This window comes from Rhipicephalus sanguineus, unplaced genomic scaffold (genome assembly GCF_013339695.2).
Source record: "Rhipicephalus sanguineus isolate Rsan-2018 unplaced genomic scaffold, BIME_Rsan_1.4 Seq533, whole genome shotgun sequence".
NCBI lineage: Eukaryota > Metazoa > Arthropoda > Arachnida > Ixodida > Ixodidae > Rhipicephalus > Rhipicephalus sanguineus.
The window spans coordinates 69,148-82,380 of NW_023615453.1; the positions used below are offsets into that span (position 1 = coordinate 69,148).

Here is a 13,233-nt window from a genome sequence, read left to right on the forward strand (position 1 = left end):
GCGAGGGTGATGTAAGGTTGGTATCTGCGTCAGTTTACTCGTAACTGAATTTTTTGCCGTTTCGGTGCGATTGCTTAGTGGCGACACCTTCTCACAAACACCGGGAAGCGAAAGTTTAGACGTTTACATCATCCCATTCAATGTTCCTTTCTCGGCAATCCGTGACTGCGTGGTGCAACACGCCGCATCCGCTCCGCTGAGTTTTGCGCTCCGGAGCCGGAACAAAACGGTCCCGTTTTTGTCTGGTTGTGACAGCCGGCGTGCCGCATTGCAAGATGCAGCTCAAGCTAAGCTGCAGCAAAACAGAGCCCCCGTGGGTGCCCTGATCACGGCCGCGTACGTCAAGCCGGCCGTCCTCGTCAACGTGGACTGGAACAACAGTACGTGCTTGCAGCTCGACGGCGGCAAATCGTTCGGATCGTCGGCGCTCATCTCGCGCTTTCTGGCCCGCGCGGTGCCCGACGGCCAGCTGTACGGCAACACCGTTCTGGAACGCACCGAGGTCGACCACTGGATCGAATTCGCGACGGCCCGCCTGTCTCGTGGCTCGGACGCCGGTTTCGCCCATGCGTTGGGATGCCTCGACAAGGCTCTCGCTTCGGTCACCTACCTCGTGGGTCGGGCCGTCACGTTGGCCGACATCGCCGTCTGGGAGGCCCTCTACGGGAACCCGGCGTGGCACGCGGCGCTGGCCGCGCAGCGGTGCCCGCAGAACGTCTCCCGCTGGTACCGCTTCATCGCGGAGCAGCCCAACGTGAAAGACGTCGTTTCCAACTTGCCGGCCGGCGTCGCCCCCGTGCGCGAGCAACCCAAGGCGACGGCCGGTGACGCCGGCACAAGGGTCAGCAAGGAAGAAGGCAAGTTCGTCGATCTTCCCGGTGCCGAGATGGGTAAAGTTGTGGTCCGCTTCCCTCCCGAGGCGAGCGGCTACCTGCACGTGGGCCACGCCAAGGCGGCACTGCTGAACCAGTACTACCAGCAGGCCTTCAAGGGCAAGCTCATCATGCGCTTCGACGACACCAACCCGGAGAAGGAGAAGGAAGACTTCGAAAAGGTGATCCTAGACGACGTCAAGAAGCTCGAGATCACCCCCGATCGCTTCACGTTCACGTCCGACTATTTCGAGCTCCTGCTGCAGAAGTGCGAAGAGCTGCTCAAGAAGGGCCTCGCCTACGTCGATGACACCGACGCGGAGACGATGAAGGCCGAGCGTGAGCAGAGGATCGAGTCCAAGAACAGGTCCAACACGGTCGAGCAGAATCTGAAACTCTGGGAGGAAATGAAGAAAGGCAGCGAGCGCGGGCTCAGTGCTGCGTGCAGGGCCAAGATCGACATGAACTCCAACAACGGTTGCATGAGGGACCCTGCCCTGTACCGGTGCAAAATCATGGACCATCCGCGAACAGGTAGCAAGTACAAGGTGTATCCCACGTATGACTTCGCCTGTCCAATCGTAGACAGCATCGAAGATGTGACGCATGCCCTAAGAACTACCGAGTACCACGACAGAGACGAGCAGTTTTTCTGGGTTCTCGACAGCCTCGGTATGAGGAAACACATCTACGAATACTCCAGGCTCAACATGATGAACACGGTGCTGTCAAAGAGAAAGCTCACCTGGTTTGTTGAAAACAAGATCGTGGATGGCTGGGACGATCCGCGCATGCCCACTGTCCGTGGAGTTCTTCGCAGAGGAATGACCGTAGAAGGTCTGAAACAGTTCATCATTGCTCAGGGCTCATCTAGGTCAGTTGTGATGATGGACTGGGACAAAATCTGGGCATTCAACAAGAAGGTCATTGACCCAGTAGCTCCTCGGCACACGGCTGTTGAGGAACAAGATGTTGTTGTGGTTGATGTCCCAGGTTTGAAAGAGGATAGGCTACAGGTTGCGGTTCACCCAAAGAACCCGGCTCTCGGACAGCGTGAAGTTATTGTGGCGCAACAGTTGCTCGTGGACCAGGTTGATGCCCAGGCGATGAAGGCCGGTGATAACGTCACTTTCATTGGACTTGGAAACTTGAAAATCAAAAGTGTCGACAAGGATGCAGATGGCAAAGTAAGCAAGGTTGTTGCAGAGCCAAATCTTGATGACAAGAATTACAAAAACACACTCAAGGTCACATGGCTTGCCAAGACGCCTCAGCACCATTGGTGCCCTGCAAGTGCGTCTTCTCGACCACATTCTTTCTAAACAAGTGTTGGGAAAAGACGATGATTTCAAAGATTTTGTGAGGAAAGACACCCGCCTTGAGGTGCCCATGCTCGGTGACCCACATTCTGGCGAAGCTCAAGAAATCAGACATCGTCCAGATTCAAAGGAAAGGCTTTTTCATTTGCGACCAGCCTTACGACCCAGAAGCTGCACGACCACCAAGTGTGGAGGGACCCCTTGTGCTTTTCCACATTCCCGATGGAACGCAATCGACCTCGACCCTTCCGGAAGGTGGTCCAAAAGTTTTACGACGCGCGCGAGAGCCTGAAGGAACAACAGCAACGAGCCAAGGGCAAGGCATCCGAGAAGTCGCCCGTCGAGGACAGCAAGCCCGTGGTCGCGCAGTCTGGACAGCTGGAGGAACTGGGCAACAAGATACGGGAGGTTGGCAACGAAGTCAGGCAGCTGAAGGCCAACAAAGCGCAAAAGCCGGAAATAGACGCCAAAGTTCAGGTGTTGCTGTCACGAAGGCAGAGTTTAAGAAGCTCAGCGGCAAAGACTGGCAGCCAACCTCGGCAGCTCCTGCAGCGAAGCAAGGTAACCCGCATCCTCCCACACAAAACTCCGCTTCCGTCACCGACCTGGACAAGAGCATTCAGGCACAGGGCGACAAAGTCAGGAAGTTGAAGGCAGAGAAGGTGTCGAAGGAGACGCTGGAGCCCGAGATCAAGGAATTGCTGAGGCTGAAGGCAGAGTACAAGGCTCTCAGTGGAAACGAATGGAAGCCGGGTAACCCCGCCGTGCCACCAGCATCTGGCACGGGTGACATTTCGGTGACGGGAGGTGCGCAGGAACTTGACAAGAAGATTCAGGCACAAGCGGACAAGGTCAGGGCCCTCAAGGCCAACAAGGCTGCCAAAGATGTCGTCGACGTCGAGGTAAAGACCCTTCTCCATTGAAGGCAGATTACAAGGCTGCCACTGGCCAGGAGTGGAAGCCGGCAGCAGTGGAGAAGTCCTCGTCGAGCAGCAGCACGAAATCGTCATCTCAGGAAAAGCAGAAGGATCAAGGTGACAAGGCTAAGAAGGCAGACAAACCCAAGCAGGCAGAGAAAGCCAAGAAACCAGCAGGCGACGAAGGAGAGCACTCCCACGCCGCAGGATGGTCCCAAGAAGGTCACACGCCTCGGGACTGGAAGCCAAGAAGGAAGAGAACCTACCAGACTGGTACTCTCAGGTAGGGAACTTCAGTCAGTTTCCTAATCAGGCTTATGTTGCTGCATGTGGTCACATTTCTGTTTAATGAAGTGGCTCTATACTCGGGGACAATCTTGGTAGTACTGTGGAAGCTACAGAACTGAAACACGTGCTTGCTAGTGCGCCAGGAAATAGTACCCAAGTTTATTGATAATGTCTCATTTACCCTAGCTGAAATAAGTTCTGCTTTATTTACTAGTTAGACATCAAGCAGCTATGGGAAGTTGCAGGTAAAATGACATTATTAATCACTTTACAAGAATGTCTTTCTTTTCTTTCCATTCTTAGACCGCACCAACCACGTTTTCCTGCACGCCTACTTCCCAAAGTAAACATGTCATCTGTGGCTGTGTGGGTCAGAGTGCAGCTGCAAATTTGCCATTTATTTCTCCTAATAAAAATATACTTGTAATGTGACACTGAAATGTACACTGAACATGGAAATGTCTTTCTCCCATTCGTATTTTTTCGCATATATATTTTCTAAGTGTGTTAAAGGTGCGAGCGAGCAAAACCGAATCAGCCACAAGCTGCCTGTACTACTTGAGGAGTAACAGGAATGTGAGGAGGCCCCGCTTCCCGTAGCCTTCACTCCACTGCCAAGAAGAGCTGTCCTCGAGTATATTTGGGGTTTACCATTCTGGGTTTTACAGTGAAGTTGTGTATAACTAGGCAATTCATAACTCCATGAACAGTTACCTGCTTGACAGAAAATTATGACCGTGAATGGCTTTTACCTTTAACCTTAAAAAAAAGCGACCGTGGGCACCCAGACTGAGCTCATATGGCAGCTGGTGAACTAGGGCGAATTGGCTGACGTGACTGGGGACCCTGAGAGTAATGAGAAACATAAACCTATCGTAACTCTGTGAACTGTTACCTAGTCAACAATTACCTACTCAACAGAAAAGCCTTAGCAGGTAGTTGCCATAGAAATTAGGCAAGTTCCACTGCTGCCCACTACTCCACTAAAAATAAACAAAGGATAAAGTAAATAAATGCATACATATACAAACTAAACAGATAAAAGGAAATGAACAAATGAAGTAAATAATGAAATAAACAAATATTTAAATTAGTAAGTAACCTGCGTGCTGCCTTCTGGCCACGTGCAGATTGAAGTGGAAGTGCTTCGAAGGAACATACCGTAAAATGTCGAAGCAAGCGCCCCCGCCATTTTTTGGGGAGATTTGAAATAAGTGCCAATGACCGAGCAAGCGCTACCCCCCCCCCCCAAAACCCTCCTCCCTTGCGGCCACTTTTTTTTTCAAGACTGTGCATCGCTTGTGTAAACAGAACCACAAGAATGAGTACACTGAATGCGTATCTAATCGTTGTTTATGAAATTCCGTTGTCATGTGGCCGGTCGTATATTGGTCATCGTTCACCGGGTGCGGCATATCTAATGAACCAGGTGGATTCGGAGGATGGTGCGCTGCACGCCAGGCTCACCGGTGTCGGCCATGTACCACTGCAGGTCCTCTGCAGACCGAGTGCGCTGACTTTTGTAGTCCGACTCTGAGGAGTTCGTTTGATAAAGACAAGGGGGAATAAAAACAGTAAATAAATAGATCATTTCATTAGAAACATAGATGGGCATTCTTTATTTTTAGCGGCTCTCCCACCGCCATCTTGAATTTCGGTCCGGGACCGAGCAAGCATCTCCCTCCTAAATCTGGTCGCATTATCCTTCACCAGTAGGGAGGGCGCTTGCTCGGCATTTACGGTAAGCTAAATTAAAGAAGTATAAAGAGAATAAATCAAATGAATACATCCATGGGCTTACACAGTTTGCTGTTCATCCACCTTCACAGGTTGGAATGGCTCTTCCATTTTTCATTTATAAGGTATGTACTAAGTTGCAAGAGGGGACATGGGGATGAGTGATTGTTCGTGTAGCATAAGTGCAGTAGTGTTGCATGTAACTTAGTGGATAATTTTCGTGCATTTTTGATGTTTGCCACTTGCTTATCTCGCATGTAATGATGACACCAAGTGTAGATGCTGAGAACCATTTCCTAATATACTTTAAGGGAGACGTGGGTTGTAGAGATCAAAAATATGATGAAGAGAAAAAAAAGTGTTTGTTACGTTATTGAAATCTGCACCTCTTTATTTTTTTCACATATAAAGCATAGTTTAATTCTTATAAGAACAGCATTTCATCTACACTAGATGTTTTATGAAACATGTACGAGCTGAATCTGAGATGCTTCTTGGTCACTTACTTAGTTTGTCGAGTCATATCTCGTGATCTAGGACAACTAGATCTAGAAATTTTTTCTGTAATTAAAGGCACTCTAGAGTGAAACAATAAGTAATTTAGAGTGATAAATATACCATGAAAACTCTAGTGTTGTTAATTTCATGACCATAGCTTTATTAACAGATCACAAACTCCGTGTCGGAAGTTTCACTTTTGAATATCCCGCCGAAAGCTCCCATGGTGACGTCACGGATTTCGAAGTGTTTTTTTTCGTAGTTTGGCCACGTTGCCTCAACAAAATTCGCTGAAACTTAGTATGTTAAGTCTCTGGCTTCTTAGAAGACAAGTACTTCATTTTTGATTAGGAAACTATGTAGGCCCTTGTAGACGATGTAAAATCTATAGTGTCACGGCTAACTTATGTGGGAACTTCAAGGTGGCGTTCGCCACCGCACTTTCCTTTCACGTGTCTTCTTGCGCAAGCATGGCAATTTTGGGGTATCATGAAGAGTAATTTACTAATTTCAAGAAATATTGTGGTTATCTTTAATGTCCCTTTAATGCTGATCCTCTATTTCACAAAGTGCTGCGAGTGTAATCCTAATTTTCTACACATCTTTTTGCTTTCTTTATGGCGGCCATGGCACCAATATTGAGTTAGATTGTCTGCAAAATGACCAGCTGAGATTTGATTTGAAAACTTTGCAGAGTTTTACTTAGTATTTAATATTATAGTATCAACCTTTGCAATAAATAATATTCACATTCTGCTGAGCTGTCTTTTTGATACTATCTCTGGAAACAAGTGTGGCAGCTTTGTCTGTCTTAACCTACAAGAAAAATTGTTGCATATTTGAAATCAGGGATGAGAAACTAAAAGAGGTCTGTTTATTTTCATCAGTTTTGATCTTAAATTACAGGAAATATCTCCAGCAGCCATGTTCTTTCTTTATTCGATACGGAAGGTTTCCAGTTAATGGCCTTGGTGTTCGACATCAGCAATGTCGTAAGAGAGTGAAATTTAAGGATACTGTGTGGGGTGGTGTTCCTCATAAAAAAAATAATGAACATGTGTGCTGCACACATTTTTTTTTTTTGGCTAACCTCACATGTAATCGCAACAGTGATGCAGAAACATATTAAGCCAATGTATCGTGGTGTCCCTGTGTGGCCACCTACTGCTACTGGACGCAAAACTTGTGTAGAAACAAGTATGAGTACTCAAGTCATTTAACGGCTGTCTGAAGCTTTCCAATGTTTTTTCAACGATTAAGGAGTTTTGAACTACAATGTAACGAAACGAAACTGCATTTAACAAAATGTTTTGTCTGTATTTCTCTGAATGTCAACTCTATACTTGTTCCTTGTGATATGCTAGTGGTCTTTTATGTAGCACGACCTGAGGTGTGAGTAATCCCACACTGGTGAAATGAAATGCACCACTGTGGGATTAATCCACTGCGGAAATTCTGAAGTTTGCCAGGAAGTTCAAGTTCTTGACTGAAAACCATCGACACCAAACATGTGTCTGTATGGAAGACCACCGACCTGAAATATGTGAAAGGTTCTTGATGTCACTGAAATAAGCAAATGCAATTTGCTTATTTCCATGGCATCACGCAATCGATGGGGCATCTGTGCAAATTCTTTCTCGGTGGGACAATGACAGCTTTGGGAGGAGCTTACATTTATTCTTAGCTTGTAACTGGCTGTAGTTGTTGCATTGGTGCTTTTCTAGCAGATAAGTGTACACACTGTCACTTTCTCTGTTAATGTCATTGTTAATGTTCCGCGGGCTGTCATTGTTGCTGCTTGTGTTTATGTCGGGTTGCGTCAACAAGTCTTCTGATGTGGTATGACTGTACGTATGACTACTTTGTGGTAGTTTCACCTTGTCTGTTCAGCTATTCTCTCCAATGAACCTCCAACAATTCTTGCATGCCGAAACAACATATTTCTCCTTACATTGTGCCATTTGAAGAATGTGTAATTGGCATACTGTTATGCATAGCGACGTCGCCATTCAGGAGTTGGCACAAAGGGATGAGGGGGGGGGGCAGCACGGCAGCGTTCCGCACCCCCCTGCTCCCACCACTACCACAGTGTACAGAAATGCCAACCCTACACATACTTCTCATTATATCTAGACATCTCTCATTGTAGCTGGCCCCCCCTACCGCACCCCCAGAGGAAGAATAAAAAAAAATCCTGGCACCGCCCCTGTAATCCTTCTGAGGCGACACTCTCTACTGCCCTTGTTTTGAAGACATATCCTGACAGACAAAACTAGTGCACAGTATCGACTTGTGGCTTTCCTCTTTTTTTATTTTCAATAAACCAGGTCATCACGAAGGCTGAAATGATCGAGTACTACGACGTGAGTGGCTGCTACATCCTGCGTCCATGGGCGTACAGCATCTGGGAGAACATCAAGGAGTTCCTTGACGCGAGGATCAAGGCCATCGGCGTCCAGAACTGCTACTTCCCCATGTTCGTGTCGGCTCAGGCCCTCGAGCGGGAGAAGACGCACGTGGCCGACTTTGCCCCCGAGGTCGCCTGGGTCACCAAGTCTGGCAGCAGCGAGCTGGCCGAAGCCCATTGCCATCCGGCCGACGAGCGAGACGGTCATGTACCCGTCGTACGCCAAGTGGATCCAGTCGCACCGCGACCTGCCACTCCAGCTGAACCAGTGGTGCAACATCGTCCGCTGGGAGTTCAAGCACCCGCAGCCGTTCCTGCGGACCAGAGAGTTCCTCTGGCAGGAGGGTCACACGGCGTTCGCGACCCGGGAGGAGGCCGTGGAGGAGGTCTACAAGGTCCTCGACATCTATACGGCCGTCTACGAGGAGCTGCTGGCGATTCCGGTTGTTCGGGGCCGCAAGACCGAGAAGGAGAAGTTCGCCGGCGCCGATTTCACGACGACCGTGGAGGGCTACGTGCCCGCGAGCGGTCGCGGCATCCAGGGTGCCACGTCGCACCACCTGGGCCAGAACTTCAGCAAGATGTTCGAGATCCAGTTCGAGGATCCGGAGACGCGCGAGAAGAAGTTTGCGTACCAGAACTCGTGGGGTCTTACCACGAGGACGATAGGTGTGCTCGTGATGGTGCACGCGGACAACCAGGGACTGGTGCTGCCGCCGCGGGTGGCCTGCTACCAGATTGTCATTGTGCCGTGCGGCATCACGGCCGCGATGTCGGAGGAAGCAGAAGGCGGCAGCTCATCAAGTTCTGTCAGGAGTTCGAGTCCACGCTCAGGAAAGAGGGTGTCCGATGCAAGGGCGACTACAGGGACAACTACTCGCCGGGATGGAAGTTCAACCACTGGGAGCTCAAGGGAGTCCCCATCAGGGTGGAGATCGGTCCGCGTGACATGCAGCAAAACCAGTTCGTGGCCGTTCGGAGGGACACGGGCGAGAAGACACGTACAGCGCCGCGAGCGCCGTCGGCGACATCAAGAGCCTGCTGGAGACGATCCAGAAGGAGATGTTCGATCGTGCCAAGGCGGACCAGGTCAAGTACCAGGCGGTCACAAAGAGCTGGGACGTGTTTTGCAGAAGCTGGAGCAAAAGTGCGTCATCATGGCTCCCTTCTGCGGCGACATGGACTGCGAGGACGAGATAAAGAAGAACAGTGCCAAGGACGTTGAGGCGGAGCCCGGTGCGCCGGCCATGGGTGCCAAGAGCCTGTGCATCCCGTTCGACCAGCCGGCTAAGGTCGAGGAGGGAGACAAGTGCGTCAACCCCGGGTGCACGAGAAAACCCGCATTCTACACAATGTTCGGTCGAAGCTATTGATGGGCCACTCAACGCCGTTCTTAATTTAACAGGATCTGACCCAATAAATGCGATTGTTTTTTTGTAAGCTGTCGTGCATGTAGTTGCACCTGTGCAGCCTTCACGCCCGAACTGCTGACTGCGTCCCACTTCTGAAGCCCGAGGTCGCAGGTTCGGTTTCGGGACGTAGTTGCGCACTCACGTGGTGTCGGGATGCGAAGTTGCTGGTATTGTGAGGTAAAAGTGTGCACGAAATAAGAAATGCCAAGTGTTTGCATTGCCATGGTGCAGCCAGAGGTGGTAAATCACATAGCCTTAAATGTAGGAGAGGGGTGTCCTTGCCCTCGTAACTGTAGCCATGGATATGCTGCCGCACGAAGTGCATGCACAGTGCACCTCACCTTCGTGCTGCAGCCTAGCCTGGCCTTGCACATAAATATCCCAGCGATACATGGGAATTGGCCAACAACCAATGTTGCGTACCATGCATCACCAGAGGGCTTTTTCCAACGTAGCAAAATTGCTACGTTGGAGTAACCAACGTTTATAGGGAGTAACTACGCGCGCAATCACGCATGCGCGAATGCACTGATGCGCTTTGGAATGCGCTAGAAAACGTGATACGTACTGCAGAAGCCTCTTTTTCCTTCATCGAAATTACTTCATTGTGGTCGCTAAAGCGTGCGTACTAGGACAGTAATAACTTCAGATCGAGCTAAGGAACCGGTTGGAGCCGGTGTGGCGGAGCTGTTTCAGGCGGACCTGATCCAAGCGCACCTGCTCGTGCAACCCGCTCACGTAACCGTGCCAGTCGTTGGCTCAGCCGAAGGCTGCATGCTCGCGATCTTTCTAATCGCGCTACTTATTCAAAAACGGTACAGGGTTTCACTGCCAAGTTATCTTTTTATCACGACATGCGGGTTCGTCGACCACTGAGCGTGTATTGCATCAGCGCGATGTGTCGCGTTCTTCGCTCTTGTTTTGCTTGCGCGTTGCTGTCCGTATTTGCCTTTTACGGCGTAAGTACATTCTAGCGCCGAGGGCGCAGTGATACGCCTTAAGTATTCTTGTTGCACATATAATTGTTGTGTTTAACGTCCCAACCCCACGGTACGATTATGAGGGACGCGTACTGGAGGCTCCGGAAATTCGACCACCTGGGTTTTCTTTGACGTCCACCTAAATCTATAGTTACATTTTCGTCTCCATCGAAAATGCGGCCACCGCGGCCGAGATTCGATCCCGCGACATTCGGGCAGACCTGTACACGTTACAGCAAATAAGTAACCGATTACAATTACAATTCCTTGAAGTGTAATGTATTACAGTGGTCAATTACAGCCCCAGAAAAGCAACTGGGCAACTACAGAAATGTAATGGATTACTTTTGCGTTACTTCCTTCAAAATTTATTGCCATAACACAAGTAACACAAGTCTTACTCAAACTACAACGAACTACTGTGGCTTTTACATGGTAGAGAAGGCTGGAGGCTTGCGCGAAGGCTGGGAGGCTTATACTGTGGCTTTTGTCATATAAGTGGGACGCGCTGTTAACTTTCAACAGGCGCCGGTTTTTTTTTTTTGTTTTTTTCAATGTTGTCTCTTTTTTTTTGCGCCAGTGCCCTTACGGCATAAATGAAAAAAAAAAATACAACTCGGTTGCCTATGAAGTGCAAGAGCGGTCTATGATTCGCGGATGCATTTAGAATCAACGTCCATCGACACTGTCGACGAACACGGTTGTGAGGTTCTGATATTTTAAAGAGTACACTAGTAAGTGTAGTCGGCATTTGGGGAAATGAGATACATTCATTGCGTTGCTCGCACCATATATGTAAAGATCGATAAGTGCTTACTAACCGTTCGTTGGCGCTATAACTACAGGTTGGAATAACACTTAGAGCGAAAAAGGAAAGGAGCAGTAAAGGAAGGAAATGCACAAACCATGCGCTCACACACAACTGAAAGTTTATGCACGCGTGAAAAAAACATGGCTGATCCCTCTGTCATAGGAGGTATAACACGAAAGTGTAAACGTGTCTTCACAGACTAGTTGAGCGTTTTTGCATTCTTTTGCCCCAAGCGCGAAGGAATGAATGCTACAGCATCAAATTGTAATGTTACGCGAAGAATGGCAAGTCGCTCGAAACTTGCAATGGGCGCTCAAGCGGAAAGGACGCGCGGAACGAACATCACAGGATGAGCGCGAACTATCACAGTTTGTAACTTATTTCTGTGTGAGCAGCGCTCTCTTTCGCAAAAGCGGCGCTGCAATGAGCGACGTGACCTTCGTGCTCTCATCGGAAACTTGCGGCAGAGCGCAAGACGTACAAACCACCGAGATCAAGAGATAAGCGCCCGCACGAGCGACCACGCCCTGTCGGGCGCGCGCTAATCCGCGTGGGGACGACTTTTAAAGCGCGCTCTTCGAGCCCTTCGCGCCATCTCGCGAGTGATAGCGAAAACACGCTGTACCGCCGATCTCCGAGTACCGCCGCCGGCAAATGGTACATAGCTCGCCGTTAGCATAGCAGAGAACATGCGTCTGTGGCGGAGTCGTATCGCGCTGCGCGCTGGCGAGCGAGAGTCGTAAGTTCGACTCCCGGGGACGGAACTTTTTCTTACAGTTTTTCTTTGCCATATTGTTAGTCTTTATATTTTACAACGTCATCCCGTGACGGAAATGCGTCAGTGGAGCCGTGGTGGACCCCCCCAAAAACACTTTCGTGTTAAAAAAAAATATATACAAAAATGGGAGCGCCTCGTGCGTGTCATAAGAGGCACAAAAGTCAAACAACCAGGCGCAAACGTAACACCTCTCTACAGTTTGGTTTTAAACCCGATCACGAGCCGCTATGGCATTAAATGCCATAGCGCTTGTGAACAAGTAATCATTGAATAAATACGAATTCGGTGTTCCAGCTCACATCGCTCATGAAAGCACGTTTTGACTGCATGTATCGGCACGTAGTATACGTGATAACTCGCATGCCGCTAACTGCTACTTCTGGTATACATCGCTCAGTAATACATACACTGACTGCATCATTCCTTTCGCATTTCATGCGTGGAGATACATGCAGGTGCGTTCAGACATGGTAGTATTTAGATTTAATAATCAACCAGCGGCGACGCGTTTTTTTTCGTTTGGTGCTCCCCGGCGCCAACGAGCAGCGAGCGACGGAACAGCCGGCGGGCTCGCGTACACACACTTTTCCCATAAGCTTCGCGCGCCCGCGGGGGGTTCTGGTTGCTTGAAAAAGGTCTATTAGCGCAGGATTTAGAACTACACCAGACCCACACAAGAACGCCATTGGCGCAGATTCTTTTCTTTCTTCTTCTTTCTTCTTCTTCTTTCTTTCTTTTTCTTTCTTTCTTTCTTTCTTCTCTTTTCTTTCTTCTTTCTTTCTTTCTTCTTCTTTCTATTCCGTATCGTGCAGCATAATCGTGGCTGACTAAAACAGCCATTTCCCCTTTTCCTGATATGCATAATGAGTCATTATCTCGCGAGTCACTTGATCCATACTGCCGAAAGATGACTTCAGTTCCGTGAAACACGGTATAACATCCACTATTTCACGATTAGGCAGCTAGGTGAGTATTGCTTGATGCAGGCCCGTAGCCAGCACCCCCCCCCCCCCCCAAATTTTGGTGAAGTAGGTGTTTTTACCAAAAATAGATAATAAGAATCGGGGTTTTTCCTCAAATAGCCCAGGTTTCAGCAAGTGCCCCCCCCCCCGAAAAAAATTCCTGGCTACCGTGCAGGGGCGTAGCCAGAAATTTTCGGGGGGGGGGGGGGTGTTCAACCATACATTATGTATGTTCGTGCGTGCGTTTGTATG

At 49.2% G+C, this 13,233-nt stretch overlaps 1 pseudogene; it reads left to right on the forward strand.

The window, feature by feature from the left end:
• The first annotated feature begins 119 nt into the window (after positions 1-119).
• LOC119377660 (bifunctional glutamate/proline--tRNA ligase-like) lies at positions 120-9,474 on the forward strand (annotated as a pseudogene).
• Positions 9,475-13,233: the final 3,759 nt, after the last annotated feature.